We start from the raw sequence: 7,190 nt of genomic DNA, 5'->3' as shown, positions 1-7,190 counted from the left end.
CAGTTTTCAATGATCTATGTGAAAGAAACCATTAATAAGCAATTTCTACTTGTCCGAGTGCCAGAAAGACTAGACTTGGCTGTTTTTTATTAAACACTATTCACTGAAGTAACTGGAATTTGGCCTATTGGCCTTTACATTGAAAAGGCTCTAATTGTATCATGAAGTTAGTTCTTGGTATTCAAAATTCCTTGCCTCGTCCTGCTTCCCATAGTCCATCTGTAAAGAGAAGAAAAGTCTTTAAATTCTCCCAAGATGACTGAAGTTGACCCCAGGTTTGAATAAATGAGACATCTCTTAGGTCCATAGTGACAATTTCAGTCCTTCTGAAGATCTCCTACTTCACTGCCAAAGGCTGAAAAAGAGCTTTGTAACATTCAGCTGTCCAGCAGGGTTTAATGCTCTCACTAAATAAAAGCTTTTATTTTGGATTTAGGCTAAATGTTCCTATCATGCAAGAATATGCTGCAAGACTGTAAAATTCCTGTTAAAGATGCAACAAGGACAAGGTATGTTTGAATGAAAGACAAAGAAATATAGAATTATATTTTAATAATTGAAAAGATTTCTTATAACCTCATTCCCACACACATCTAAGCTTGATTTTATAAGTTGTGCAAAATTCAATCTTTTAAAAAGAGTTTCAGCTACTCACTCTTTTTACTTGTTTTCTTCAATATAAATATTTTTTTCTGTATAACAGCCCTGATATAAATAAGTTTTCATTATTTTATTTCTTAATATTAGATAACTATTATTCAGATTATAGGGCCAGTTATAGATGTCTTTCAGATTCTTGTACTTCAGGTTATATGTTTCAAAGATTCTATGTGCACGCACACACACGCACGTGCACACACACATACACACACTTACACACATCCTACTCTGTAACTATTCCTCCCACTAATTGACTGAGAAGGCAGAAGGGAACACCTTGATTCCAATATCACTGCACCATTTTGTAACAGGTTTATGCATGTCAAAGGAGATGAATAAGTGTTCTTTTTAGTATTTTAGTTTTTCCCAGAAGCTGAGATGCTCTCTATTTCCATGAGATAGAAATTCCATCAGCTGGCCTCACCACGTGTGCTGGTATGTTTTTAGCTGAAGAAAGAATTTTAGTGAAGCTAAAGCTACCTATGGCTTTTATCAATTGTGACCAGATATGTCCAGCTTCTCCAGTTTTCTTTCAGTCCTAATCTTCAAGCCACTACTTACATTATCATCTTATTTAATCAATAGTCTAGTGAACACCTAAAAAGAATTATAAGATTCATCATAAGATTCATGTTAATGGTCAAATGAAAAATCCAAGAATATAAAGATGTTCCAGTGATTTTCTTCTTCTAGTTTTAACACGCCACTTATTGAAAGATGCAAATTTAGGGCTGGGGATGTGGCTCAAGCGGTAGCGCACTCGCCTGGCATGCGTGTGGCCTGGGTTCGATCCTCAGCAATACATACAAAAAACAAAGATGTTGTGTCTGCCGAAAACTAAAAAGTAAATATTAAAATTCTCTCTCTCTCTCTCTCTCTCTCAAAAAAAAAAAGATGCAATTTTAGACACAAGAATTTAGAAATTACTTCTACTTACGACTCATCAGTAACATTTCAGTATTTGCAAATTATTTGGGAAATATTTGAGTAGACTAAAATGATTCATATTGTCAAGTTAAAAATTAAGGCTTATACAAGAAAATATTACCCAATTTTTAAATAAATGAGGATGAATTTGTTAATCTGATTCTAATATAGTAAAGCCCACTGGAAATTTGGAGGATATAGTTCAATAATTATAAAAGCAATTGTCCTACTTTACATAGCACATAGCTATCTGAAAGAGGTAGTACAAGCTGAAATTCTGAAGATTGGTTCCCTGACCTTTCAGATGTCAGAGAAGATTGAAATGATCTCACTGGTTCCTGTAAGACTGAAGACCAGGGGCTGGGGTGGTGGCTCAGTGGTAGAGTGCTCGCCTAGCATTCATGAGGCACTGGATTTGATCCTCGGCAACACATAAAAACAAACTAACATATCCACCTAAAACTAAAGATACATAAATAAATATTTTTTTTAAAAAAGACTGAAGACCAAACTAGGCATTCATATCTCTTATCCCATTTCAGGATCTCGTTTAGTTTTTCTCCAGTCAAGAGTTCAGTATTTGCCTTGGTAAGTCATCAGGGATGTCTTGAATATCTTTCTGAAGACATCTTTCTTTTTTTTTTTATCTTTATTCTTTTTTTTTTAATTTTGTATTGTTGGTTGTTCAAAACATTACAAATTTCTTGACATATCATATTCCACACTTTGATTCAAGTGGGTTATGAACTCCCACCTTCACCCCATACACAGATTGCAGAATCACCTCAGTTACACATCCATTGATTTACATATTGCCATACTAGTGTCTGTTGTGCTCTGCTGCCTTTCCCATCCTCCACCCTCCCCCCTCCCCACCTCTCCCCTCCCCTCCCCTCCTCTCTCTCTACCCCCTCCACTGTATAACCCTGAGGGTCTCCTTCCATTACCATGCAATTTCCCTTCTCTCTCCCTTTCCCTCCCACCTCTCATCCCTGTTAAATGTTAATCTTCTTCTCCTGCTCTTCGTCCCTACTCTGATCTTAGTTACTCTCCTTATATCAAAGAAGACATTTGGCATTTGTTTTTTAGGGATTGGCTAGCTTCACTTAGCATAATCTGCTCTAATGCCATCCATTTCCCTGTAAATTCTATGATTTTGTCATTTTTTAATGCAGAGTAATACTCCATTGTGTATAAATGCCACATTTTTTTTTATCCATTCGTCTATTGAAGGGCATCTAGGTTGGTTCCACAGTCTTGCTATTGTGAATTGTGCTGCTATGAACATCGATGTAGCACTGTCCCTGTAGCATGCTCTTTTTAGGTCTTTAGGGAATAGACCAAGAAGGGGAATAGCTGGGTCAAATGGTGGCTCCATTCCCAGCTTTCCAAGAAATCTCCATACTGCTTTCCAAATTGGCTGCACCAATCTGGAGTATCAAGGAAGACATAAGACATCTTTCTTAACTATAAGAAAAACTAGACATTAAGACACCATTCATGGCCAGACGTTCTTCGCCGAGAGTCGCCGTGGTTTCCTGCTTCAACAGTGCTTTGGACGGAACCCGACGCTGGACCCCCTACCACTGCCGGCCGCTGGGAGCCAGCAGCCTTCGGCCACCTCTTCACAGACCGTCCCAGGCCTCCGCCGCCGCTCCAGGGCCACGCCTCTCCTCAGCCGCCGCGGCGACTACCACGTCCCCCTCGCAGGCGCACCAGAACTACCACCAGGACTCGGAGGCCACCATCAACCACCAGATCAACCTGGAGCTCTAGGCCTCCTATGTCTACTTGTCCATATCTTACTACTTAGACCGTGATGATGTGGCTTTGAAGAACTTTGCCAAATATTTTCTTCACCAATCTCATGAGAGGGAACATGCTGAGAAAATGATGAAGCTGCAGAACGAAAGAGATGGCCGACTCTTCCTTCAGGATATCAAGAAACCAGACCGTGATGACTGGGAGAGTGGGCTCAATGCAATGGAACGTGCTTTGCACTTGCAGAAAAGTGTGAACCAGTCACTTCTGGAACTGCACAAACTGGCCACTGACAAAAATGCCCCCCACTTGTGTGACTTCATTGAGACTCATTACCTGAATGAGCAGGTGAAATCCATCAAAGAATTGGGTGACCGTGTAACCAACTTGCGCAAGATGGGAGCCTCAGAATCGGGCATGGCAGAGTATCTCTTTGACAAGCACACCCTGGGAGACAGTGATAACGAGAGCTAAACCTCAGCCTGACTTTCCCATAGCCGTGCAAGTGACTCCCTGGTCACCAAGACAGTGCATGCATATTGGGGTTACCTTTACCTTTTCTATAAGTTGTACCAAAACATCCACTTATATTCTTTAATTTGTACCATTCCTTCAAATAAAGAAATTTGGTACCCCCCCCCCCAAAAAAAAGACAGCATTCACAAAATCCAAAAGAGGATAAACACTAAAAAAAGTGAAGGGAAGTACTAATCCAAGATGGGTTGAGTGTAAAGTTAAGAAATCATATCTAAGTCTTAATGTATGATTAGAGATAAACAAGTTAAGACTCAGGAAGGTATTCCAAGTAAAGGAAACAATAAAAGAAAAGGTTCCAAGCCAGGCTCAGTGGTTCATGCCCGTAATCCCAGTGGCTCAGGAGGCTTTGGATCGTGATTTCAAAGCCAGCCTCAGGAAAAGCAAGGCCCTAAGCAACTCAGCGAGACCCTGTCTCTAAATAAAATACAAAATAGGGCTGCGGATGTGGCTCAGTGGTAGAGTGCCCCGAGTTCAATTCCCAGTACCAAAATAAAAAAAAAAAGACTCCAAGACTCGACACAACATGGCCTAAATAGAGAATTATAGGAAGTCTGATATGAATTCAGAAGCATAAATTGTCAAGTGTGAAGTGGTGGGAAATAAGTCTGAAGAGAAATTTCCTGCAAGGACTGGATCATGAAGAAACATATCATGATAAGAAGTTGTGATTTGCTGTTGCTCAGTAAAGAAAATAAGTTTGAAGATTATAAGACAAGAATTTGTTTGTTTCTAAGGAATCTATTGGGCTAGTCAAAGCAAGTGATTCTAGCCCAGAATTGTCAGCAAAAATCTGTGTCAGAATAATTTAATGACACTTGTAACAAGATAGCTTAAAAAATGAAGATAGATACATTCCATTGGAATTTAATCTTTAATTAATCTGAGGTAAAATTTTGCAACAAAAATTCAATAAATGGGTAGATAAATTTTGCCACAGCCCGGCTGGCTGGGCAAAATAACCGGGGGGGTGACGAACAACTTGTGTACGTTGATACAGCAGGAGTGGAAGCCGTTTATTGCAGGACAGGAGCAGTATTTATACATTCCACACAGCTTATCTAATTAGCATAAACTAGATACATCAGTCAACCAATAAGGAATCTCCACACTTAATGGCTCGATGGAGTTACTTCACAAACCACTCCCTCTGGCATTTTGCCTAGGCGCCATCCAGACTTGTTTACAGACTAACATTTCTCTGGCAAAATGCCAGGTGTTATTTTGACTTGTTTACAGACTCTAACAAAATTTCATTATACTTTAGAAATGTTGATAGAATAAAAGAACATAAATCTGTTTCTGAAAGCCATCACTTCTATATACTCAAACCCTTTGATTTTACAATATATCCTAGAAAAAAAATATGACCTTTGGACAGGATTTATTTTTATCTTTTTGTGAGATTTTTAAAGTATTTTTTTTTAAGTTTTCAATGGATCTTTATTTTAATTACTTATAGATGGTTCTGAGAATCAAACCCCATGCCTCACACATGCTAGGCAAGTGCTCTACCACTGAGCTGCAACCCCAGCCTGCAAAATATTTTCAATGAGGATAAAAGTAACATAGGTTTAAATAAAGGATTACCTTTCTAGTTATGAATAGGCACATCTTATATTCTTGTGAGTGCATCACATAATTTTGTGTTTGCTGCTATCATAGCCCATCTCCTACATCCAGCACCTCAATGGTACATGGAAGGGGCTACATGTATATTTTGAAACTGACTTCTGTAAATATATTCTTTTTTATCCAGATCTATTTACCTTGATAAACAAGTAAAACAGCTGAACTTAACAACATCCCAATATCTGTGTAAGAAGCTGTGTTTTATGAGTCTCCTGCAGGATAAAACAGAGGATTAAGTGAGAACATCTGGATTAATATTTGGGTTTTTGAAATTTGTCTGACTTGGCTTGTCAAAATCTACTCTAACAAATGTTATTTCATAGTGTTGACTTAATTAAAATCTATACTATATAAACTTTCTAAGAACTTCATTATTTCTACCTATATCATGGCTAGTAGGCAGAATGCTGGGCCCCCTAAGGGTGCCTATACCCTAAAGAACCGGTAACTGTGTTATGTTAACATGTCAAGAGATAATTAAGGTTGCAGGTGGAAGTAAGGTTTCCACTCAGCTGACTTTAGATTATTCTGGATCATCCAGATAGACACAATATAATCAATCACAATGGTCCTTAAAACATGGAAGCAGGAAGCAAAAGAGTCAGAACCAGAAAAATGTCATCATGAGAAAGTCTCAACTGGCCATTTGTGGATTTGAAGATGGAACAGACCACCAGGTAAAGAATGACAGCAATGTCTAAACCTGGAAAAGGCAACAAATTAGAATCTCCTCTGGGACCTCCAAAAGATTGCAGTCAAAATCAAGGAATGAGCCAGTATCTTAAATTTAGCCCCTCCTTACCCCATGAAACACATTTTGGGCTTCTGATCTTCAAAAGTTTAGGGGAATGAATGTAAACTTTTAAGACAAGCCACTAAGTTTGTGGCAGATTGTTATAGCAGCAATAGGAAACTAATACATATGTAACAATTGTTATTTGTGAATTTTTAGCAATGATGAGACAATATGGCAATAAAGAGATGCCTAAAACATTTAGATTTTATTCAATGCATTCTTTTCATACTGTAGTATCTGCATTTTTGACAAAAACAATAGGGACACAATGGGACACTATGGTACCTTAGGGAGATATGAAAAAATATCCCTTTTATTTTTCATTAGCTGATTAGAAAAGGTTTCATACAATGTTTTTTTTAAACTCCTCTGCTAAATATAATCACCTTTATCCCTTGGAGAATTTATCTGGAGCAATTTGGTCAGTGATAATGTGAACTGAAAATTAATGACAAATGGGTCTGGGCAGAATTGAGGCCTGAGCTCTATTCACTTTGATGAGATTCAATGCTTCTTCTGCCACTTGTTCACCCTCTTTTATCCTGTTTCTTCTGTTGGCTGCTCTCAGCATTCACTTCAAAAGAATGAAGCATACAGTTTCAGTACCCCATTTCTGGGCCACTGAAGGAGACCTGGCCCTAAGGGCACCACATTGAGGCACTGATTAGAATTGACCAAAGGTAGCAGTTGCTACAGCTCCACAACTGGGAAGGCCTTGACAGCTCTGTGACCCTGTCCCTCTCCACAGTCCCTCCTCCCCCTGCTCCCTCTTGTGCTGCTGTCTGAACAAAACAACATATAAGCACTGTTTACTGCAGGAATCCAGCCAAGGAATCCATAACAAGACAATACACATACAATCTGATAACCTTGTTAGCTA

General features: G+C 38.7%; 1 pseudogene; it reads left to right on the top strand.

The window, feature by feature from the left end:
• The first annotated feature begins 3,087 nt into the window (after window positions 1-3,087).
• LOC124079643 (ferritin heavy chain-like) lies at window positions 3,088-3,936 on the top strand (annotated as a pseudogene).
• The last annotated feature ends 3,254 nt before the right edge of the window (window positions 3,937-7,190 follow it).

This window comes from Marmota monax, unplaced genomic scaffold (assembly GCF_021218885.2).
Source record: "Marmota monax isolate L192 unplaced genomic scaffold, Marmota_monax_Labrador192_F-V1.1 WCK01_AAM20220418_F8-fsc00075, whole genome shotgun sequence".
Lineage (NCBI taxonomy): Eukaryota > Metazoa > Chordata > Mammalia > Rodentia > Sciuridae > Marmota > Marmota monax.
This window is presented reverse-complemented; position numbering and strand designations above follow the sequence as displayed.